Source organism: Vanessa cardui, chromosome 23, assembly GCF_905220365.1.
Source record: "Vanessa cardui chromosome 23, ilVanCard2.1, whole genome shotgun sequence".
NCBI lineage: Eukaryota > Metazoa > Arthropoda > Insecta > Lepidoptera > Nymphalidae > Vanessa > Vanessa cardui.
Window position 1 is genome coordinate 11,084,153 of NC_061145.1, and position 27,377 is coordinate 11,111,529.

Genomic DNA, 27,377 nt, shown 5'->3' on the forward strand with positions numbered 1-27,377 from the left:
GGGCTAAAGGCCTCCTCTCCCTTTGAGGAGAAGGTTTGGAACATGTTCCACCACGCTGTTCCAATGCGGGTTGGTGCAATACGTGGCACAATTTCTATGAAATTTGTCACAAACAGGTTTCCTCACGATGTTTTCCTTCACCGCTGAGCACGAGATGAATTATAAAGACAAATTAAACACATGAATCAGCGGTGCTTGCCTGGGTTTGAACCCGCAATTATCTGTATAAGATGCACGCGTTCTAACCACTGGGTCATCTCGACTCACTGGGCCATCTCGACTCGTACATCAGCTAACTGCCAGAGAAAACCCAGTCAAAATCGGTCCAGCGGTTCTAGAGATTAACCCGAACACAGACAGTCAAACAGATATAAATTGTAAAAATGTTATTTCGGAATATGCAAAAACCGCTTACTACTCCAATTTTATTTTATGTATAAATAAACATACAGTCATTCGTAGCACTGTAGAGTTCCGGTTGAAGTGTGAACCGGAGTAACTTCACGGATGTTATTATAGATATTACATCTCAGTTCTCGAGGTATATTGCTTTTGTAAGAATTAATAACAACGTCATACTTATTTGGATATTGACCATTTTCCATCAGATGGTCCATGTAAGTATCAATATGTTCAGGTATTGTTACTGGTCCAATAACTAATTAAAAAATAAAACCATAATATATTTGATCCGAGTAAGATTGTGTAAGCACTATCGAATCTGTTTGATATTGGAAATTGGATTTCATCAAAATTAATATAATACACATGAAAAGTTAGGAAGTGTAACTCAAAAGCAAGTAATAATGGTTTGTAAAAGTTGAACGTCAAACGTAAATAAACCCGCATTGGCAACTATTTACTTGATGTTACTTGTACTGCTACACTACTCTACCACGATACCGTACTGGATTTAGCCCTAAAATTTATGCTTAGCAAAATAGAGACTTTTGTCCACCATTGTCATATTCACTAAATATTTTAGTGTCACATCCAACTAAATAGTTCAGTTTCGATTAGTTCTTAAATAGATTTAAAAAATGTTATAAGATTTAATTTAATATTCTATAATTTAATACTTTAGTTTTCAACGAAATAGCTGAAACTTTAGTATTTTTAGGTTGCACAAAATGTTTTTATAAGTATTTAACCGATTCGTAATGTAGAGGTTACGAGAGACGAAGAAACATCTACGAGAACAATAGTAGTTACTCTTTTTCTCAACTTAATACATTTTGATTTATAATGATTACTTTTATAAACTATAATTTCAAAGAATTTATACAAATGAATAGAAAACATGAATTTGACTTAATAAAATGGCTATTTTAGTATATATTTTTAACATGTATACTTGTAATAGTAGTATATCGTGTACGCTTCAATGATTCCATCATACCGCGGAAATTTCTCGCGTCAAGTGTCGGTTTATAACATAGAGACAAGCTCTCAGGGTCGTGTGAAGTATAAGGGTCTACAAAATTGGATTTAATGTGATATTGTGATGGATCGGGGCCAAGTGTCGCTGATATGAATATATGTCGCCGAATTTAACATCTGACAATCCGGTAGACAGCGCTTCAGCTCATTTAATTGACACATTTAATGTTATCAATGGAATTTGTGAATTAATTTAGAACAGATTATTTTATATAATTTGAATATCAAGAGCAAATTTCGCTACACGAACACAATTTACATTTTATTTATCTGTTGCAATCCTCGTGGTATTTTGTTGCTAAAACTACCTTCATTAAATGCAACAAAGATAGATTAGTTTTTCCTTTGTCTATCTTTAATAATATATAATTCTTCGGCGATTTGTTAAACTTTACATTTAATAATAGACTTTAACGCAAATACTTTAAGATTTAGTTTTATAAGAGCTGTTGAATAAAACATATTTTATTTCGACTGATGACAATCGGTGAAAGAGAAAATTAATGAACAATAAAAAAGAAATTACGATTGGTGAATGGACGAAACGTTCTAGAAATAATAATTAATGATGTTGGACTAGAAACAATTGACAGAGCTAAATAAATTGCAAAGGAAATAGCACTATTGACGGAAATATCGTTTAACGTAAGGTTTGTAGGACGATTTACGTAATATCTTTTAAGATTGAGCTGAGATAGCCCAGTGGTTAGAACGCGTGTATCTTAACCGATGATTGCGGGTTCAAACCCCGGCAAGCACCACCATATATATGTGCTTAATTTGTGTTTATAATTTATCTCGTGCTCGGCGGTGAAGGAAAACATCGTGAGGAAACTTGCATGTGTCTGATTTCATCGAAATTCTGCAACATGTGCATTCCATCAACCCGCATTGGAACAGCGTGGTGGAATATGTTCCGAATGTTCCCTCTCCTTCATGGAAGATGAGGCCTTATATCAGCAATGGGAAATTTACAGACTTTTACTTTGCTTTACTTGCTTTCCTTTTAAGACTATTTCTTAGAAACACACGTCACTTTTTCAATGAAACTTCAGCATAGTTTCGATAGAACTCAAACGGAAATTAATAAAAGTCGAAGTTCACTCGAAGCCCGACTGTTTCCTGATCTCGTTAAAAATTTCATACTTCCAGCTCAAGTGAGAAAATCTATAATAAAATTATATTTCGCTAACTTTATATAATACGAGCTCTTCTTGAGATTTATTCGAGAAATTAAACACTAAAATACATAGACCGTAATAAAACTATTACTATATAAAATTAGTAAGTTGTTTGATTATATAGCGCTATCAACTCTATTGTGATAGTAAAATATTCATCTCTGTGCTTAGACTTAAACGAAAACGTAAGCAAATATGATACGTGTATCAGCACGCAAATATAACATATAAACCGTGCAGGAATACGATTCAAGATTTACAGGCTATAACTTAATGGTAAGTATGGACACTGCAATGCGCCACCGATGGCGTCGAATAAAAGCAAAAGTATACTTTATTCAAGTAGAATTATAAGCACTTTTGAATGGATATTTTATTAGACATTTTAATTTTACGTTATTCCCGGAATAGAATGTCGAAAAGAACCAACAAACAACTCGGTTGTCAGCTGACATCGACCATTTAATAGGAAATAATCATATGCAATTAAATTATTGGTATTCTGTAAGAACAAAACTGAAAAACACCACAGAACCCAATTTTGTAACGGCATCAAATTGTTTGTTATTATTATAGCATTTAAGGATACACGCATCTAGATAAAAAATACCTCGGTTTTCATCTTTTTATGAGTGAAGTACAAAGTGATTTATTACAGAATAAACTGATGATTTCAATACTGCCACACATTCCAAAAACAGTTAAGGAATACTATTTATTGGATGCGGTAACTGAAGATTCGGTGATCATAACATACGTAGAAATAATTGAACACAATTTAATTAGAAGACCTCCTTAATTTGTTCATCTATTGGCGCGCCTTGGGGGATGATCGACGGTGCCGTGACGGCATACGTCGTAGATCCTCTCACCGCCATACTCCCGTTTTTTTTTTTCAAATGATACCAACAATAACACAAACCCATCTATTTTTATCGTCTATACTCCACGTATAAAACTTTTTCGATTCAAAACACATATAACGCAAACATTTTACGATATTTTGTAACACATTTTTTTCCGAATTTGCGAGTAAAAATTTCCAACTATATTTTTATAAATGCAATTTTGAATGTAAACAACTTGGAACGAATTTAAAATAAAAACAAAATTTATATAAATGTTACCGTGGCATACGTTCATTGCTATTGGCTGTCGGTAATACGAAGAGCGATTGCCTCCGACCAGAACCCTTCAGGGAGACAAATAGCTTTCTATTATGAGCAGTTACGACGGGCCTTGTCTTCTCCCCGATACGAGTAATATTCACAGGGCGGTTTGCATTGCTGGATCGAACAATATGATATCAATTAAGATTTACCAATATTTTGTATATGATCAAGACAACCAAACAAACTAATTCTGCTGCCATCCTGACTGCGCGTGATAAAATTCATGTTAAGGTGCCGTATCATCTCATTATCTCAATTGTAATTGGAATTTCCAAAAATAATTTCTGAGTGGAAACCTTTGCTTTACTTGAAAGAAACCTATGTTTAAATTACAGCGTTCTTTACAATTTTAGCTTTCCGTGATAGTCAGTCACGATAAGCGATTTTATAGTATCACAAGTTTGTATAAGAAGCATTATTAATTATTAATTGTAATAATTCTACTAGCAGTTTTGAAACGAGCCGAATGAAAAGTCAATATTTTTGCAAATGTCGCTGTTTACTATACATAAGTTAGAGCTTGATGCTTGCAAATAATAATAAAAATATATAATGAATGCTTGTGAGTAATAAACATATTATGTACTATTATTGGTATAAAATGTGACAACTGCAAATGCCAATTCAAAAGTGCTTGTAAGAGCTCTCTCGAGTGAAGTACGAGAGCATGTATTTTGGGCCGAACCACAATTCAGAACAGCTCTAAACTAGATTTACGAAACTGCCGATTTCAAGAACTCTACATCATAAACAACGAATCCAAAGCTTCTTAAAGAAAATTAGTATTTAAGTCGGTGACAGAGGAATGAGGGATCAAAGTGTAATTAATGAAGGCAAGAGAATATTACTAAGTTTATTTCGCCTTCGTCCTTTCATTTGAGAATCGTTCAGATTTAAGACAATAATGTTACTGAAATTGTTAAAGTCAAAAAGTTTTCCCCGGAGACGTAATTTGCTTACATAAAGTCGATTGCTGTAGTATTTTTATTGAATTTAATTAAAAGATCGAACGGTTGAAGATAAATATTTTATTCCGAAATATTAACAAAATATTATTAATTGAAAACTGACGAAGGTTTTCTTACTCTGACTGTACATTTGAATATCTTCATCTCTCCTCAAAATTACAATTATTAATATATTTATAACAGTGTCTGATCTCTTTTGTCCGAAGGTTGTAAACTTCACGTGCTATTTTGGTTTAACCTAGTGACCTAAAAAGACTACCCCGATGCTGATATTTTTGAAAATCGAACACGATATTTTATGGATGTCGTTACTTGATATTTATTTTTAATTTATTTATGTCTAAGGACATAACATCAAACACATTACAAAAGATTGAAAATATTAAGATAATATCGAAACAAAAAAGGCACAGTACACAAAAGGCGGGTCCGACCTCATTCGCTTTACATAACGGATTCTTCACACGTTTAAAAATAAAAAATATTCAAACATTTTTGTTGGTACTAGGATCGCATAACATGACAGGAACGCGAGGTCCTAAAGGATTGAAATATCTGTAGTTTAGTGTGACAGTTCAATATCGATAAATATTTAAAATTTAAATTGGCATCGAAATAATCAGATACATCTATACATATAATAAAATTGGAGTGTCTATTTGTAATATTAAAATAGCCCTTTTTTACTCAATGCATATGTGTGTATATAAATGGTACATATACCAAAATATTTTTTTTTACAATTTTTGTCGGTCTGTCTGTCTGTTTGTTCCGGCTAATCTCTGGAACGGCTGGACCGATTTTGACGGCACTAGCAGATAACTCATATAATAGGGAGCAACTCAGGCTACATTAATATTTTTTTTTGTTAAATTAAAACGAGTATAAGGTCGCGGGCGCAGCTTTTATTAAATAATAGCCCGCCGCCTCTTGTACTACTATTCATTTTGTATTCTATGATCAAGTTTGTTTCGTGTAACATACAATAACAACTATCCGATTATGAAAAAGTAGCCTGTGTCCTTTCTTGGAGATTAAGTTTGCTTCATATCTACCAAATTCCATCAAATTCGGTTCAGCGATTTTGGTAGTGAAAGAGCGACAGACAGACAGACATACAGAGTAACATTCACATTTATAATATTAATATACATTATCGCGTTTGAACTTTTTCTATTTATTTCAGTAAAAACACGCTTCTGAGATTTGATTTTTACGAATATGATCCTTATGTTTTTATTTATCTTTAAAAATTACAATACAAGATTATGTTGTAGTAATAAAATAAAACAATATTTTTAATTCCTTTATTATTTGTGCAATGTAAAATACATTTTATAAATCCTCGTCGCAATGAAATTCCAATTAATAGTGGATGGAATCTGGCAGGCTAGTGGCAGATGACCGATGCTGCAAATTTGCATAGCCATCATCTGTCTCAGTTTGTTCCATTAAAAATGTTTGATTTTCTATCTCGTTCTAATATCGGTTGCATTTCAGAGATTTTGAAACATGGTTTATGAAATTTTATATCTTATACAATGACTGTAAATGTAAATGCTTTTAAATTAAATTTTAGATATAAATATATAAGTATAACGTTGTTATTTTTTTATAGCACGGTCGGGCAGACTGGCAAACGTTTTACCTTATGGTATGTGTTTACCACTGACCATTAATGTTGGCACCATTAGAACAATTCCTTACATCGCCAATGCGCCACCAACTTTGGAAACTAATATATTCTTACACTGGCTTACACATCCGATAAACCGACCGTTCTATATAGCCTCATTAAAATTTGTTTTAAAAAATATTTCAATAGTTTCAATAACACATACTAAAACAAAAAAAGAAGTATAATTGGTCGCTGCTGCTGTCGTGGACTAGACGCTAATATAATGATGTAGACACGATGGGTGTTTAATATTAGATATTAAACACCCATCGTGTCTACATCATGATAAATGTAATCATATGTTTGTTTGATTGACATTTTGTTTTGTAGACCTTTGAACATAAAAAAAAATAAAAAACAAACAAACAATAATCCTAAGTATTGCTCTAAAGCGGTAAGGACGCACTAAAGTCTATCCATCAAGTAAAATCAAGTAGTATCTATATCTGCTCAACATTTTTTTATGGGTTCGTAGACAGATAAATGGTTCAACTGATAGTAAGTGATCACCATCGCGCTGCTCAAATCTCGCGAGACCATGATATATACATATATGTGTATATTAAAATATAACAACTCAAATATACTCAGCATCTATAATCTATAAAAAGTTCGTATATATACATCTTCTATTTCTGTCTGTATCTGTGTTGTAGGTTTTCACTAAAATAAAAAATGACATCCAAGTAAGGTTTGTTTATGTAATATGTGAATATTTTAGTAACCTTATTGTCAACTTTTCTTTTTAGGAGTAACGTTCTCTATTTAGGTGTTTATTATTATTATTCCAGGTCAATTTGAAATTGCGACTGCTGACTAGCTACCAGCTAGCAACTACCAGTTTCAGATCAAAATGTATGTATATTTTCTGAAATCCTTAGTGAATATCATAGATTAATCAAACTCTCGACCAATGAAATCGCGTGAATTTGCTGTCAAATGTAGTTTAGTTGGCTTTTTTCCTTAAATGGTTGAAATAGAGTATACGTATATAATGTAATGTACAAATAAACGCTATCAAACTATACATTCTTTCTTATTGAGCGCACGTCTCGTTGTCTTAATTATAAACTGATTAATTGCACCTGTGCGTAACCAGACACTTTGTAATTAAAATCATATAATATATGATTAACTTGTTTGTCTCTTAAACAAGCAAGCAAAATTAATGAAATAATCCCCATATTAATATTATAAATGTGAAAGTAGCTCTATCTGTCGCTCTTTCACGACCAAAACGCTGAACCGAATTTGATGAAATTTGGTATGAAGAAAACTTGAACTCCACGAAAGGTCATAGGTTACTTTTTTGCCTGACACACCAACACCCTAAAACGCGAGCGAAGCCACGGGCGAAAACTAATTTTGAAATAATTTCTAAAAGGAAACGCGCGCAGGTAACGTGACGTATAATATAGGTACCACACACACATAAATAAATATCTCAAATAACACTTTCGCCATGTAATTATATTTATTCTATACTTTTACGTTTAAACAGAACAGGTTTTACTTGGTGGTAGGGCTTTGTGCAAGCCCATTTGGGTAGGTACCACCCACTCATCAGTTATTTTACCGCCAAATAACGGTACTCAGTATTGTTGTGTTCCGGTTTGAAGGGTGAGTGAGCCAGTGTAACTACAGATACAAGGGACATAACATCTTAGTTCCCAAGTTTGGTGGCACATTGACGATGTAAGGAATAGTTAATATTTCTTACACCTTTTTTGTCTACGGGTGATGGTGACCACTTACCATCAGGTGGCCCATATGCTCGTCCGCCAACCTATACCATAAAAAAACATGAGTTTAAACATATTTTATATATTATAGTTTACGTTTCTATCCAGTCGTCGCAGAATCGAATATTTGTAGTTTATACTCTCGGGAAATCAGGAATTTAAAAATATCATAGCGTGTAGATGATTGTTTTCATTTAAAAAAATGTAATTTCTAATTTTCTTAAATCGACATTTCAAAGTAGGGTTCAAACTTTACGGATTTTGATGATGATATATTACACATTTTACACTTTTCAATTCTTTTGATCCGTTTTTCACGGTTGATGAAATCTAAATTATTAACTTTTTGTTTATAGTATAGGTAGTCGGACAATAGGCCACCTGATGGTATATGCTCACCTTCACCCTTAGACATTCGTATTCGCAAATGCGCTACAAACCTTCAGAACGTAGAATCCTTTGTGCCTGTAGTTACACTTAGAACACAACAATACTACCCATTGCTGTTTTCCGGTAGAATACTTGATAGTATCTACCCTGAACGAGTAAAGTAAGTTTTAAATTTAACAGTATAGAGTTACTCGTGTACTTCATTCGAGTTATTAATTATCTTGAATTTACATTTCAAAGCTGATAGATTTACATTATATTTAGTGTAATTTGATGATTCAAAAGAGCTCATAATAGTTCTATTGGAACGTTTGACTCTCCTCATTCAGCACGTTATTATAAAAGCAACGACTTCGAGTCCTCGTTATTAAGTTCCCGATGTGAAAGCAACTTTAAACCATTTATCGATAGATAATTGCTCGCAAGCAAACTTGTTAAGTTGAGATTCATTTAAACTTTAAGTCATTAAGTTACTGATCTTATGTAATTCACAGTTTAAGGTGAATTATACAACATTATTGTATTGAAAATTACGCACATATTTTTAAATTATTTTATTTTGATTTTAATAAAATGCTATAAAAAAATTATTTAAAAAAAAACATGTATGTCGCCTCTTTATGTATGATAGACAAACTATGGACTAATTGTTTTTTTTACCAATAGACGATTCTTAGTCAAACCTCACTAAACAAATGTTATTATTACAGAAGGCTTTTTTAGGGAATTATTGACTAACATTATTAATCTAAAAGTAATGCTACAACTATACATTAATCTAAATCTTACCAAAGAGAACGTCTTTTGTGCAAATCATTAAGGGTATGCCCTTGCGTACCCTTATATACCCTTTTAACACGACCGACTTACTATATATACCACCCGTAGCAAAAGTAACAGCCTGTAAATTTCCCACTGCTGGGCTAGTGGCCTCCTTTCCCATTAAGGAGAGGGCTTGGAACATATTCCACCACACTGTTCCGACGCGGGTTGGTGTGTGGTCGAATTTCAATGAAATTAGACACATGCAGGTTTCCTCACGATGTTTCCTTCACCGCCGAGTACGAGATGAATTATAAACACAAATTAAACACAACACAAATCGGTTTGAACCCGAAATCATCGGTTTAGATGCACGCGTTCTAACCACCGGGCCATCTCCGTAGCAATATTTTTTGCAATTTGAATGATAAGTGAACCAGTTCACTAATGGCACAGAACATGACACCTTAATACCCAAGATTGGTGGCTCAGTTGAGATGTAAGCAAGCAATAGTTATTTATTGGTTTCAAAAGTTTAGTCTCCATTAGTACATAACTAATAATAGTCGCGTATTATATAACTATAAGTGTAGGTATATAACAGGTAATAGTAAGTATACTTCGCTAGGAAGTAAATTTTCCAACTATGTACCACATTTTATGAAGTCCCGCGATTCAGAACATTCCGTAACTTTCGAAGTCAACTGTTCTCGAGAGGAAACATTGAAATGATCTTAAAACTTCGCCGGTAAACTATGGCTGGTACGGTTTACTTTGAGTAATCACCGCGCCACTCACATTCGGTATTTACTTTCTTACTTAAATTTGGCGTATTTAGTTAAATTATTAAATTAGTTGAAAATCTGTGTAATTATTATTACGAATTGGTTTATAACATGCTATTTTAAATTTTATTATCATATAAAACAATTTAATTTCATTTTATTTTATATTTGAGGTAAATCTCCTTAAGCCACCATTTTTGTATTTAACTAAAAAGTTAAAAACATCTTAGAGTATATTCATTCTTATATTTTAAAGAGTAATAACAATAGCCCCCCTATTTAATTAAGGAATTATAAATATTCCTATTTAATGGTAGCGACAATAGCCCAAGAGTTACGATAGGGCGACTTTTTATATCGCTAGGTGGCTCTCAAACCATTGCTCTATTAACTTTTAAAGGCTTAAGAAGTTATTTCTTTCACTTAATGTATCACATTCGGTTCACGTAATGTTTCTCACTCTATAAGTTTCAATTGCATACCACCCTTTAATTTTATTTAATACGCGGTATCAGGTAAGTTCATAAGTCATCTGCGCTGTTGACCGTTGAGGAGTAATTTCGTCTGAAGCCGATCCTGGCCTCTTATGGCATCATAAAAATGTGTTGTTATTGAAACTGAACCGACTTCTTATACGTCAATTCAGAAGGACTACTTCAATAGTTTAGGTATTTAATCTGAACAAAATTTTAATATTGCATTATATACTCGAATACTTTGTGTTAAATATCTCAGTTTAAAATATTCGAACAAGACCCTGTAAAGTTTATCGATCATTTTTATCGTTATTAGAGTTATTAAATACGGGATATTTTTTATATTTAGTTCGTGGAGCTCGTCGATATTGCGACAAAATCAAAATAAAAATAAACTTTATTCAAGTAGACTTTTACAAGCACTTTTGAATAGTCAATTTACAATTAAGTGAAGCTACCAACGGTTCGGAAAGTAGATTCTACCGAGACATTGTCTACGAATGTTTTGTTCAAGTAAAAAAAAAATATTCATTGAAAAAAAAAGATATTTTATCATAAAATTGTTCCTTATCGTGATGACTCGCGAGATTCTCGACGTCCGTCTCGCGAGACGTGGGTCGCCATGGAAAGCACATTACGTCTAAATATGGTTTCGACGCATGAGCACATTATGTAAGATATATTCAACTCGTAAGTTGAGTTGGGTTTCGAAGTTTTCACTCGGTAAAAGTTATTATATTTTAAGGCTTTCAAGTATGTGATCTAGTTTATGATTACATGTCAGTAAGATGACACACTCATCATATGAAATGATACAGACCAACAGAATCACGAATTTATAATATTAGTATAGATAAAAACAAAAATCAAATAACCGTAACAGCGAAAAAAAATAATCCACAAAAGAACCAAACTTGAAATATTGGTGACGAATCTGAACTCACATATGTAAAACAAATAAACTGCCCTCAACTCAAGGGATTCACTAATAGTTAGTTTGCTGCTTCCCACAGCCGCTGTTGTGTTGCTCGAATGTATTTTATGTTCGAGTCCTTGGTGACTTTGTCTCGTGTATCGGAGCGAAGGCCTCATCGCGTGTCCGTCACGTACATGCGTAATAATAAAAATAGTATAAACTCTCGTAAAAGGAAATAGAAAGTTTTCGAATAAGCCTCCTTTAACACACTCACTCTCGATTGCGCTGCGTGTTATTTCATATTATTATATTATCAATAAAATCTCTGTATTGTGTTATGACAGAGTGACTCAGGGGAAATCTTCGAAAAACATCCGGTCCCAGGAAACTGGGTTATATTGGATTCTTACCCACTAAAAACCTAGAGCTTCGACGCGAAACTGGCAGGAGGGTGACACATGACAGTATCACCCATACGTTAATTGTTAGTTGAAGTTTTTATCTATTTGTGGTACTACTATGCCAAAATGGCCCAGCGGTGGTGAATTCGTACATTTTAAACGATGATTGCGGGTTAAAAACCAGGCAAGCATCATTGAATTTTCATGTGCTTTATTTTGTTTATGATTTATTTTGCGCTCAGCGGTGAAGGATAACACCGTAAGGAAACCTAGATGTGTCTAATTTCAATGTAATTCTGTCACATATGAAACCACCAACCCGCAGAAACCTTCTCCTCAAAGGGAGAGGAGGCCTTAGCCCTGCAGTGGGAAATTGACAGTCTGTTGTCGTAATTGTGGTACCTACTACTAAAAATACAATCAGTTATACTAAACTTATTTATTATGCAAAAGTTTATTAAAAAGGTTTTAATGTTAAAATTATCCTCAAGAAATTTCATGTTCAGTGATATTCTATTTTAAGTTTTAATGATGCGCTTTTCCTCCGAAATAAGTGTGCACGTTCGTAAACTTTTGGAATTGTTGTTGTCTAGTTAAAAAACGCGTTCATTAAATACACGATAAGAAGAAACTGTATCCGTATACGTTTGTACGGAGTAATTAACGCGTTTTAATGGTTTAAACATAACATACTCAAGTATAATATTTTTATATATCAAGTTCGTAACATCTCGATGTTTTAACAATTATTCCAAAAATCACATACCTATGTATTTATTTTCTTTCCTTGTATTTTTATATCACTACATAATATAAATCGCTTTCTCTGTCCCTATGTCCCTCTGTAAGCTTTAAAACTAAAGACAAATTTTAATGCGGCAGAAACAAATTTTGTAGCATATTTAGTATCAGTATTGCAGCGGATCGTTAGAGTATACCTAATATAATTATAAAATAAGCTGGTTGGTCTAGTGGCTAGATATAAGATACTGGTACCGGTACTGGTTTTGATTCGTAGATCAGGCCGATAAAAAGCTATCGAGATTCATTGAAGATTAGTGCAAACTGCAATAGCCATTATCGACACGTACCGCTGAGGATGGGGGATCGCATCGATATAACGCATCCGCAGCCCGTTCCTGTGTGCGGTTTATGGCTTGGCTTTTTCATTTGATTATAACAAACCATTCTCTTACCTTTGTTACTATAACAGACCCCTATCGTTACCCAGTTGTGTTTATATAACCTTTTTACTCAACAGTAGTTTAAAATGTGTATAAGAAAAGAATGATCGAAGAAAAGATCACAATACGAAATTACACTTCGGAAAATCCAAACATCGAGTAGAAAAGAACAACTTCAATCATCGGAGAGAACCCCTATTAAAATAAACAGTACGATATTGCGCAATCGAACAAAATACGAGACGCAATTTACATTTCAGCGCTCGCGAGGCGTTCGAACTTCACCCCCGGTATATAACGATCGATGTACTGGCGCGCTGCCAAACAGCCGCGCTGGCTCCTTGCCATGTCTGCGAGCCTGGTACAAAGGCATTCAACTCGTATTGTTATCGTGATGGTTTTTCAATATAAGAAAATAAATAAGTATTGTATCTTACTTATGTAAAACATAATGCTGCTTAGTATTTTAAGATTGTATTTTATAAAAATGTTTATTATTATCCGGTATTTATAATCCATTATATTCCATACAGTCTTTCCCAATCAATCGAGTACAGACTAAAACTCTGAAGAAAAGTAGTTTGTTTGCTCGAGATTGCACTAAGCTTTCTTCGACCTTAAGAAACATTAAGTAAGATTTATGTTTGCAGATTTATGTTAAGTGCAACATCAAGTCTACGTGTAATAATTGCAAAGATACATGATCATTTTTCAGGTACTAATTTTCAATAGGTATCTCGTAGCCGTAGCTCAGCTTCATAGTTCAAGAAATTGTCGGTTTGAATAAAAATAAATCAGGCTAGAGCTAACGTCAAGTTTTTCCAATTTTTCAAACTTAAAAGCAGTTACCTATTACTTAACCAAAAGACAGATGCGCTGTCACTGAATCCGTAGAACTTGTACGATCCATTCGTTACCATTACTCTGTAACCGCTCCACATAATTAGTATGTATTTTCTTTTTTTTGTTGGTATCTTCATATCCTGAGCGCTTCTTATGTTTCACTATGTTTATTACACAATTTAATTCCAATACATTGTATTGCAGTGTCGAGATGGTCCAGTGGTTAGAACGCGTGCATCTTAACCGATGATTGCGGGTTCAAACCCAGGCAAGCACCGCTGTTTCATGTGCTTAATTTGTCTTTATAATTCATCTCGTGCTCAGCGGTAAAGGAAAACATCGTGAGGAAACCTGCATGTGACAAATTTCATAGAAATTCTGCCACATGTGTATTCCACCAAACCGCATTGGAACAGCGCGGTGGAATATGTTCCAAACCTTCTCCTCAAAGGGAGAGGAGGCCTTTAGCCCAGCAGTGGGAATTTACAGGCTGTTGTTGTTGTTTGTTGTACATTGTATTTCATACCTTATACTATACTATTTTAAGTAGTAGTAGTCGCTTGCGGCTTCGCTTGCGTTTTAGAGCGTTGGTTGTCATGTGTCAGGCAAAAAGTAGCATAAAAGTAGTAGTAGTAGCCTATGTCCTTTCTAGGATTTCAGGTTTACTTCATAACAAATTCTGGAAATTCGGTTCATTGTTTTGGTCGTGAAAGAGCGACAGATAGACAGGGTTACTTTCACACTTATAATATTCATCAATTAAGAGTGGGCAATATTTCTAACTGTGCTGTTGTGACCATTTATCATCAGATGGCCTGTACGCATAGTAGTACATTGTAAAAAAAAAATACCACAGCTAGCTATAGCATAACTAATAATTTACTTACGGTCTATAATGTATGTAATATAGATTCGAATTTTTGAATAATCTCCTATCATAAGAATTTATTAATTATCTTTGTTAAGAGCCTTGGATCCCGCACGGGTACCATTAAACTAAGTATATCGCTCGGTTTCAGTCGGCTTCTCTAAATCCACGACATCCCTATTATTTAGGGCCTTTCTGTGATATGTACCCTTATCACGCTTTTGGAACTCACTATCGGTTGAAGAAATAAATCAAAATTTAACAAAATACCATGCCTTCGTATAAAATATCTAAGCGCAGAGGCAAATATGCCATCAGATGGCAAATCTGTCTTGTCCCTGTAAAGACACTGGCTCGACCTTCAACCCTACAAAGCATTGTTCCTTGGAAGTAGAATATTTATGATGAGTGGGTGGTAAATAACAGAGCCTGCAGGCTTACACGAAGGCTTACACGAGGCTTACATGGTATACATATACCAAAATAACATGTTTTAACAATTTTCGTCCGTCTGTCTGTTTGTTCCGGCGAATCTATGAAACGGCCGGACCAATTTTGATGGGACTTTCACTGGAAAACTGATATAATAGGGAGTAACTTAGGCTTCAATATTTTTTGTTAAATTCAAAAGCGTACAAGGTCTTCGGCTCAGCTGGTATATAATAATAATGTGTGCGTATAACACTATATGTACAGCATTGAAAATGATCGTATAGGGTTGTAGAACACAGTGCGATAAGACCATTGAACGCGTGATCCCTTTGCGATTAATCATACACAAAGACAGCAGCGCGGAGTCCCGCTAATCTGCAAAGGTTGCCGAAGGGTTCGCAACACTTCCGGACAGTAATTTATTGTGTAACTTTGTTAGGACTGCTACGTAAGGGAATTATATAAGGGTTATGTAGATTGCGTGTAAATTGTTTTATATTAGCGGGATTTAGTTCAACAAACAAATCTTATGTACCGTTCCTTTAACACACATTCTTACACAATGACAAATACATACTACATATAATAGATGCGGTATAAATTTTTTTTTTGTTAAATTATTCTGAAATCGCGTATCTAATAACCCAATCTTAATCGATAAGGAAAGACCTATTCAGACTCAAATTTTGTTATTATTTTTTAATCTTTGAAATATCTTATAATTAAGCCTTATAAAATTTATATAAATCATACACAATTAAATATTCCTAATTGAATTTAAAAAAAAATTCTTCAGAAATGACTCGCTATTGCAATTCGAAAAAAATTTTTCGTATATTCTCATATTTCCTGCTTGAAACCCGGCTATATTCAACCCAGTTACATTGTATCACAAAAGGGTGTGTTCACGTCAGTCCGATGTCAATACGACAAGGGTTCAATTTACTCGAGATCTGCTGTCGCCGATGGAGATAGCACCCTTTCATAGTAGCTTGTGATGCGACTATCGAACATCGATATACTGTTTGATATCTGCCTTTGTGTGCGTCAGCCACACATTTATGCTTTGCATGCGATAACCCGTCAATCTCATTTGTTATTTCAAGTGTTACGGGAGAACACTTGGATTTGAACTTGAAGTCAAAGGCCTTTGAGCCTATCACAATAATAAATTCTTATTTAACTTTTTTGTCGATGGGTGTCTGAAAATTTGTACGATTTGTAATGATATATATAGGAGGACAAGCAAATGGTTCACCTTTTAACAAGTGGTCACCATCAACCGAGACAATGGCTATAAGAAATATTAACAAATCCTGATATCCTGATCTAATAGTCTATTGTAGCACCCTATAATCACTTTATGGTAAAACTAGAGGAAAATTATAAAAACATTTGAAAATTTATGTTTACTGAGATAATCTTAAGTTCTGAATCTTTATTCACATCATAGAAGAGAATTTTACTGATAAATTAGATGAAGTTTTTAGGAGACAAATAAATTATTGGACAACATCACATACATTACTGTGATCCCAACGTAAGTAGCTAAAGCACTTGTGTTATGGAAAATCAGAAGTAGCGACGGTACCAGATCCAGACCCAAGACAATATAGAGACCTGAATGAACTTTTTCTTCATCGACTCGGACAGGAATCGCACCCGGGACCTCATAGTAACGTACCCATAAAAATCGGTATACATAAAAATTATACAAATATTATAAAGTAATGTACATAATGGTCAATATTTAAATAACTACTACAATAATACGACTATGAACATATAAAGACAATCGCTTGCAAAGCGTGTATGCAACTAATGAAAAACAATACAACCATACATTCTTGTTTATTTTTCACAGTAGTCTGAATTGACGAACAGGAAAATTGTTCTTAAATGAAAACACACTGACCGTTACGAAACATGCTAGACTGAGATTAATTACGGTTTGGTTACTTTTTCAAGGTCATCGGGTTAACTCAGATGACTGATGAGTTTCATTTTGAAAGATTACAATCACGAATTTTTAATACGTGGATATTCACGCTAGTCAAGTCAATTGCTTAAGATATACAGATTAAACTGCTAAGTACAGCTTCTAATATAATAATTTTATACATTGAAGCCTTCTCTGAAAGAGAGTTCATTTTCTGGCATAAATTTTATGCATAATGGATTAAGTACCAGTTTTTTTCTGTAAGTCATTAAAAAATGGTCTCATTATTTAGCAGTTACATATAGGTTCTTTTACAGTTTATAGTGCATTGTGTATATGTGCATTCTTATAAAATATATATAATTTCTTTATATATTTTCACTATGTGGCTTAATTACCATCTAGAACTACCGCATTCAGATAATTTATTAAACTTAGAATAATTGAACAAAGTAATGTATTAACATTCTTACCTTGAAAGTAAATGTGAAACCGGCAGAAAAATCTGAAACAAAAAACATTAAATTAGTCTCAATAGAATTGACATTTGATAAATCCTTTATATCCAACATAATTTGTATGCGTATACGTATATTATATAATATGTATCTTAAGATTACAGTTTGTAGTCCGACAGTGTCAAATCATCAATGAATTTTAATATGCCTAAAGCGTATCGGTAATTCATCTTATGCGCAGATATTAAATAAAATACGCACAAAACAGAGGTAACTCTTTATGCCAATCCGATAACCCTCAATTGCGTATATTATTAAAAAGGATATCTCTATTAACACGTGTTGCAATATGATCATGATGTCCTTCTGACAGATTTCGATAACAACAGACAATGTTATCGGGTGTAAATGTAATGCACCTGAGATATTACATAGTGTGTAGAGCACCATTAAGGTGCATCTGTGTTCTACTCCTGTCTAACTCCGTGATAGTTACTCAGTAGTTAAAGACTTACTTATATTTCTAGACAGACTGTAAAAGTTACAAAAAAGTCGATAAAGTAGTGTCTAATAGTTGACTGACGCATTGTAAAACCGCATGACGTTTAGCGTAGCAGCTACGCTTCACACTCAAGCGTAGCTGCTACGCTGACCAAGATAATAAAGTAGGCCCGTTTTTTTTACAGTGCGACACTCTATCAAGATATTTGAATGATCTCAAGTGTGTATATTTTATGAAGAGATATATCTATCAGATATATATATATTCCAGTGGTTAGAACGCGTGCATCTTAGCCGATGATTGCGGGTTCAAACCCAGGCAAGCACCGCTGAATATTCATGTGCTGAATATTCTGTCAGATGTGTATGCCACCAACCCGCATTGGAACAGCGTGGTGGAACATGTTGCAAACCTTCTCCTCAAAGGGAGAGGAGGCCTTAGCCCAGCAGTGAGAAATTTACAGGCTGTCGTTGTTGTTGTTGTTTTTTATGTGTATATTTTTCACGCTTGATTAGAACATAATCTGCAGTAAAAAGTTTAGCCGCTAGACCAACAGCTATTATATAGCTAATCAATAAGTAACTTACTGAAAAGTTTTGGTAAAGGTTATAGCTATGACCCCAGGTTCACTTTCATGTCTGGCGAAGGCTTAGCATTTATTGATTAAATAATATATTTATATCAGAAATGTAACATTTATACCTGCAGCATTTAATGTTTGCTCATTAAAACACTTTACTAATTAAAAAAAAAAATATTTGCGATGAAAAAAGTATATCAACAACATAACGCTCTACTTTATTTCAAAGCAACGCTCAAGCCCGCCATTAAACGTAGTACTCTTACTGAGCACTTAACCCAATCTAGAACGGACAGCGGTGAGCTAGTGTTTCTAGGTCATCTAGACAAATATAAGCGCATTAGATCGAGGAACAAACAAAGGGCAGACACCATCCATTACGTCACTAAGACAGTCGGCCGCGTTGTACTTGACGTGGAAACTGTACTTTAAACTTCCCATGTCAAAGTTATGCGACAAAATTATGGAACCCTCGTATTACCTTTAGCTGATATGTTAGAGGATGGGCTGTCATATTTTGTCATGCAATTTTAACTTTGCGTATCAACTAATTGCAATCTCATGATGTAACAACTTTAATAAAATAAGGTATCGCTCGATAAAAAAATGTATAAATGATAAAGAGATGTAATTTGTATTAAGCTTCACAATACAGATGTTTACGGCCTAGCGATGTAAAAGCTCGAAGGTTCGATCCTGACTGCTTGGGCTATTATCATCCGCAGTCCCAGCAAAATGTTTATACTTAATTGGAGGTAATTAGATGTATGAATTGTTATCGTATCTAAGCAACCTTAAATCATTAAATTATTGGCAAAGAATAAATAAAGAATTATTCGCGATTGTACTTGGTTATACCTAAAATGATGAAAAACCATACGTTAAATATAACATATTTTGATCTTATGGCCGTATTTAAGAATTTATATTAACCAATTATGTAAGGGATATTATAATGAAACTAATTTCAATTATATACATAAACTATTCTCATACTTTCATAGTAACTCTCACATAATCCGACATGACCGGAGAGAATGCCGGAGCTGAATCAGCGTAATCTCTTAAAGCATCTGTTCGTTACTGAACATTTCTTAATACAAAAAATACTATAAGTAAACTTTTATTTACCTAGAACCTGATTCGAATCCAAAATATACAGCTACAAATGAAGCACAGCACGGAAGGGGCCGCAAATGCGTTGTATCGGCACAATTCCGCCGCCTCACCGACACATGCGAGATCTGACATCGCAGAGGTTTTATTGGGTGAAATCCCTTATAACCCGGTCAATAAAAGGAGTTTCAAGTAAGTAAAGTAAAAATTAAAAAAATTACTCGTAAATCGTACAGTTATAAGAGCCTACCTATTTATATAAGTGACCATTACACTTGAATAACTTAATGTTATAAATCTTAATTAACCTTGATTTACTAACAATTAATTATTTGTAAGTTTGTCATCTCCAACTGTATCTCTGCAAGTGGTATTCACCTTAATAGGTAATGCATTTAGTTTTAAGTTGTATTAAAATTGTATACCTTTGTACGTGTTGATGTATTTACCACTGGTGAATCTTAAATAAATAAAACCATATTATTCGAAGAGATTTGAACATACACAAGTTAGATTAAAATTTACAACTAATGACAAAAAAACTTAATACTTTAAACCTTCCCCTGTCATGTTCCCCTGTCAACGGAAAAGTTTGTGATTGATGCGAACCGACATTTTCATATTACTTCGCGTCGCCATTTATAACGCCTTTTTATCGTGACGCACAGTCCTGTCTGATTTCTGAACGCAGTTTGATAAAAAGACAACAAGAAGTCAATGTGGGATTAGTTAAACTGAAGAAAATCAATTCAAAGATGGTCGTACAGATTATTAAAGTTTTAATAGACCGTTTGGCTAGGTATCATCTGATATTCTACTGCCAAATAAAAATACTTTGTATTATTTTGTGGATGGAAGGGTGAGTACGCCAGTGCAACTACAGGCACAAGTGACATAACATCTCAGTTCCCAAGTTTGGTGCGTATTGGTGATGTAAGGAATGGTTAATATTTCTAACAGTATTAATGACTGCTATTAATTAATTAATTAATTAAATAATGTCGCAATGCATATATTGAGATAAGTTATACAGACGATTCAAACTCGTTCCACTGCTGAAGAAGAATTACGTTAAACGTAACAAAATTGAGCAAGATTAATCTTTGAACCCTCGGATAAACCTCGTGGCAGGCAACCACATGTTAAAAATAAAAGCGATTATAACACTAAAGAAATTCTAAGTTTTGTACACATATGTATCAAATCTTGGTCTCAGCAATAAAACATTGTGAGAAAACCTGCATGTCTGGACAGCCATGATCGGTCACATGAGCGGTTTCAATAAGCTCAAGCCTTACTAGGAGAGAAACTTTCTTCAGGAGGTTTACTTTAGTTAAAAATTAACTCGAACTCGACCACAAAACGTATTAATATAGTCTGCTTCCCTGTACAGTTCTGTACACATTTAATATGTACGTTAAAATCGTTCCACTTTTGACAGCCTCTTATAGCAGACTGCGGTTCGGGAATTAATTAAATTTTAATCAACGCCGAGACGGCGGGATTATGAGCGACGTTTTGATAAATCTTTGCTAAGTTATGTCGCCCTGGTAATATATTTTCATGTACTCGGTTTAAGTTACTATGTCGGTTATTAGTTTTTGATTGCATTATTTATTTAATCATATATGTACAAAAACGAACGAAAATAAATGTTTAAAATTATACTAAAAATACTCATAATTAATAATTAAAATTATTATTAATTTTATTGAATTCAGCGAGTTATTGTATTAAATGTTATTATTTATCTTTTTTACGTAAAAGGTTTTTTCCTTTCTTAACGATTTCTCAATGACAAATAGGTATAATAATATACATTGACGGACACCTCAAAAAAATAAACATTATTTTGTCGTTAAAACTAATGATAATAAGTTTTCATATGTATGTAAGTATAAAGCTTTTTATATGTGATTGTCACTTTTGAAATGCTTGAAAACCGAATTAAAATACGGACGCGTGAGAGCAGAGAGCCAGTGCACAGATTGGCATTTGACAGTTGATGGACGTGTGACAAAGGTTAGGGATGCCCAAACAGCCGACTCGGAATGATCGATTTATATGTTTTTTTAAATCTATGTATCTTATGCTACCAAATGTATACGAGATACGAAATAACAGTAGAGAGTATAATAGATAAAAGATTATACAATAAAATAATATTTTATAAATAAAAGATTAAATCATGCAGTGAAAATCCCTAGGTAAAATGTCATCTTGATATAAATTGTAGAAAATTTTGATGGAGTATCGTCGTCGTAATAGTAATTATATGTGTATAGTAAAAATCGCAGTCCCCAGAAGATCCGCAAGTGTATGAAATATATAAATAAATAAATATTATGTATCTTATACGTGACGGTCTTGGAGCTAATTTCGACAATCTTTTGGAAGAAAAATAGTAACAAGTAAAATCTACATAACAAACTGGTAATCTCATAATCATACCACTGGCGGATTTACCAATAGACAAGCAGGCTGGAGCCTACAGCGGCAGAGTTAGAGGGGCGGCAAATTTAGCCAATATTTTTTTTATTTACAGAAATAAAAAACAAATATATGTATACACATTACGTCCGTAATACGTATACTCGTCACTTCATAGCGGCTTGCAAAAATAATTCAGTAACTAACAGCAATATTATTTAGCTAACTGTCATACTTATAATGGGAAAAAGCCTATGTAATAAGGACCATAGAACAAAAATCATATATTTTCAATTTCACAGTAAACGTAGTTAATACGTATAATAACTAACGTATTGATTTTCAAAAGTCAGGGCGGCAAAAATTTAATAGCCTACTAGCGGCAATTTGTAAATCCGCCACCAAATCATATTATTTATTATTCAATCTCGTAACATTACATTATAAAAGTGCCGCTAAGAGCCGACTTAAAAAGGGTCATTTTGATCTATTTTGTGTTAGATTACATTATGAAAATCCCCAAGTAACACACCTGCATTGCTCAGCTCACTTCTACGAGTTCAAACATTCGGCTGCCATAAATTATATCCCGATAGTGCACTATTGTAATCCGTTCTAGCAATTAACGATATCCGAAATGGATTTTAATGCTAAGAGGCGATTTGAATCGTAAACATGGTATTACAGCGGGCAAAGTTTATTGTCTTAGTCAAATTCTGCGTTATAGTCACAATAGCAATAACAATCGTGTACAACTTCTAGAGAAATTTGTGCTGCGGTATTGAAACATTGAATATATCTCGGTAGCGAATATATTTTAATACACTGCTAAGAAAAGCCAAATCAAATTTGATTAGACGCAAGAATTAAGCGGTTCCTGCACCAGTCTGAATTTTGGACTGTAGGAGTTATACACAGAAGCTTAAGTGAATTAAAGTTTTGAATACATAAAAATGTGCGTAATTTTAAGATATTTTTAACAATATATGTATGAAAGAAGTATATATTCAACAGTAAAATAATCTAAGTTTACCACATACTTATATAATTCCAGCGTGCTTATTGAAAGATTTACAAAACCAAAATAAAAAGGTCTTCAAATCCTTTATTGTCTTCCCTGTTCGGAAAACAAATATCCGCCTGAGAAGTAACGGCGAAAGAAACTCGGCGGGTCACTTACGTTATTTACAAATATTTGGAATCTGCTTTTTTTTAGTTACCCACTAGACCATTAGGCAGTCAATAAAATTTGACTGTTGCATAGACTGATACGATTCGTACTAATAACTGATATTATTTTACTAATATAATTTCAGTATTTGAATATTTTACGTTGAATTTAAAATTATTAGCAAAACCTTTGAAGAAATCTTCAGATATAAGTTTTTCTTTTATAACTTTCGTGCAGCGAGACTCTAAAGAGCTGTTCGCTAAATTGAGTCGAGCGAAACGAACGTCAGCCAAGTAAAAAACGTAAACATTAGCCTCCATATTCCCAAGCCTTTGATAAAAATAAGCTTCCTTGATTGAACTTATCGCGATGTTTGTTACTTATTCTATACTAGAAATCTCCCAAGGCTTGCGTTTTAGGGTGTTGCTTGTCTTGTGTCAGGCAAAAAAGTAGCCTATGTCCTTTCTTAAATTGTAGTTTGCTCTATGCCAAATTTCATCAAATTCGTTTCAGCGGTTTGGTTGTAAAAGAGCGGCAGACAGATAGATAGAGTTACTTTTACATTTATATTATTAATATAGATTTTATTTTCTAGAGATGAGCCACGTGACCACGACGAAGTCCAAATCTGAAAAAACCTCGATCAAAGCCTTAATTTATGATCACATTTACGACCCGATTTTATTTTATTGATCAAAGTATCAGTTGCATCTGTCCGTCTATTTGAACGATAAACCTCGAAAACTGAAGATCTGATTCTTATAGCATGGTCACCAACGATCGGAGTGGCCCACGAGGAAGGTTTAGGTGTATAAGTCATGAAGGTTTGTTTGTAAATAGGACGAAGATTATTGAATATATAATGGGAAAAATTCCGACTTGGCTTTACTCGTCGGTTAAGCTGATAATTTGATGTATGATGATATAAATGTAATAGTCCTTAATTTTTCTCATAGCTAGTAAGGTATACAATTAAATTAATTATAATTATATCCTAGCCTTGACCCATTTAGTTGCATCGGCCTTGGACATAGAACATTACAGGTATGTGTGCACAGGCACAAATCCCTCCATTCCCCGTATCCTAAATTCCGCTGGGACACAACCGGAGAAAATTACAGGCGCGAGGCCAACGACTTCACGTACGTTTCAACGCCCGGGAACACAACACAACAACTTGCAAGCTTTGGGTTATTACTGAAAATTCAACCAAATTGATGAAAAACACTGGCTTTTACCAAGTGATTTTTTTCTTATTTGTTTGCTCGAGAAAATACGCCATCTGATAGTAAGTGGTCGCAATATTCGCAAACAACCTTGGGCGCCAATATTATCATTTGTGCCAAGTAAGACTAACTCCGAGTAAACTTTCAATCTGTAACAAGCCAATAATTGTTGCTGGTCAGCCGTAGAATTGGTACTTAAAGAGTGCTTACATTTACTGCACAAAGTCTTGACACGAAGTTATCTCCCTGAGATACGTGATAAACGTGCAGATTTGTGATCTTGTCACTAGACTAGCGACCAATAGCTTAGTTTGGCGGATAAGGTGCTACGTAAATCAGATCCCTTCCCCTATTACCCCGCAGTCTTACATCTGCCTATGAACTAATATACAGGAACGCGATTACAGTGCAACGAATTGCAAATAATAACGCTATAAAAGTTACCATAAATTATTTAGGTAATAATCAGATACCAAATCCGCCACTTTCCCCTTTATGGTTAACGAATCAGTCAAAAATAACTTTATAAATCATTAAAGAGTAAATGTATCAAAGTAAAACTAGCAATTATTTTCCGTAACTTTTAAGAAGGCAGATCTCTCCGTATCGATGGCTAATACATCTCTATACCTCTCCAACAACACTACTGCACTAGAAGCGGGCGCAACAATAGCCCAAGGGTTTGAATTGGGATTGCGAATTTCACTCGCCGGCCGTCCCGACTATTGTTAAACTTTGCAAACGTAATAGCCTTCCCTTTTTAGGACTCCATCACATTTGATGAATTATTTTTATACGTAACCAAAACAGGCCATAAATGTTACTTCGGTAATAGTCCATAGCACGATACAATTTAATTGTTCTTTATTATATATTTAAACATCTTTACTGACTCACACACACGCACACACAAAGAAAACAATTTACATATTACAATCTTTATTAATATTATAAATGCGAAAGTAACCCTGCTATAACATCTTGAACTGATTTAGATTAAATTCAACATGTATACAGTAAGAGTGTCTGGGTATAACAAAGGCTACTTTTGTAATTCACCCCTCCCGAGGGCACGATACAGAGGTGACGGCTTGAGTGCTATAGGTAAAGTTTTATAAATTTCGCGCGGTTAAGCTGCAGGTTCAGTGGGTACAAACACAAAAGGCGCAGACCATGATCCTTTAAATGCGGCAAAATTAAATAACATTCATTAGGAGGGTTTTGTATATTTAAAACAATCTATTAAAGACAGAAAATAACTCTGCTATTTTACTTGGTTATGGGAGTTAACCAAAAGCACAAGAGGCATATGACTCCTTAGTTCTCAAGGTGGATGGCACATTGACAATCTTAGAAATGGTCACTACTGTTTGCTGCGATAATGCCACTTGTTACTCCGTCAATTTGATAAGAAAGTCAAAAAGTCTATTATCTTTTAATAATAATAACAATGTGCTACTTTGAACTTTTTAAATCAAATTACACACAAGCATTCGCTGCCAACCAATCTAAAAAATACTGGAAGGTTTTATAAACTAACAACTTTTAGTGCAAGGTGAAATAAATAAAATACAATTACTATTATAACACAAACGAAGAAAACGACACATTTACATGTTACGATATTGACTAATATTATAAATGCGAAAGTAACTGCTTGACTGTGTGTCGCTTTCACAGCTACGCCACTGATCCAATGTTCATGACATTCAATACGAATTAGTCACCTATTTTAAAGAGTAAATTGAATGAAATTTCTTGATATTTGACACAAACAATTCCAAGCGACCTCCTGTTAGTATTTTATATAGATATTACAGTAATAGAAGAGATAATTTCAATCAAACACCAATAACTAAAAAAATAATACTATAGACTGAATTTCGGTCGGGAAAGCATTTCATCAGACATAAGCCAACGCGTGAGATATTATTATGCAGGAACTGTACACGCACATGATTCCTCCCTCGCATAATCCAAGGGGCGGTAATTCGACATGAATTGAGAAATTATGTGCAAGACCTGTCTCCGCAAATCGCTCGACAGATCCTCCTAATGAGTAACACCGCTATCTCTAACTAGCTAAGGCAATTAAATAAATATTTATTTATTTAAATATATTGGACAACATCACACAAATTACTTTGATCTCAATGTATGTAGCTAAAGCACTTGTGTTATAGAAAATGAAAAGTAACGATGGTACCAAAACCATCCAGACACAAGACAACATAGAAATCTAATGAACCTTTCCTACATTGAATTGGCTGGGAGTCAAACTCAGGATCTCAGACTGGCGTACCCATGAAACCCGGTGTACACACCAGGTTTATTAATATTATACTAACTACTCTATACAAGCTATCTGTCAGACCTACGAGGCAGTTTAAAATAAATAAATCTATATAATATAATCCACATGGTAAAGCCGGTAATAACTTTCCGCTGAAATGCTATTTTTCATATAATATAAAACACGAATCTCTGTTACTCGTACATGATTGAGCAGCACTCGAACAGACTTATATACTATATATAAAATATGAGTAAAGTATTGTCGTCGTGTCAATTTCAAAACAAAGTTTAATTATTAGATTAGGTCTCACACTACATCTTTGAGTCTCATTCAAAGGACATAAATAAGGCTCACTAGTCAATAATTAAAAACAACAATAGTACACATCCGTATTACAAAGAGCATTTCTATATATGTGTTG

At 33.9% G+C, this 27,377-nt stretch overlaps 1 protein-coding gene across 1 annotated transcript in view; it reads right to left on the bottom strand.

The window, feature by feature from the left end:
• Positions 1-27,377, bottom strand: part of LOC124539657 (complexin) — a 327,849-nt gene that overhangs the window by 252,975 nt on the left and 47,497 nt on the right. Inside the window, exon 2 of the mRNA XM_047116959.1 lies at positions 17,651-17,682. The gene's annotated coding sequence lies outside the window, so the exon portion shown is untranslated. The remainder of the gene's footprint in view (positions 1-17,650; positions 17,683-27,377) is intronic.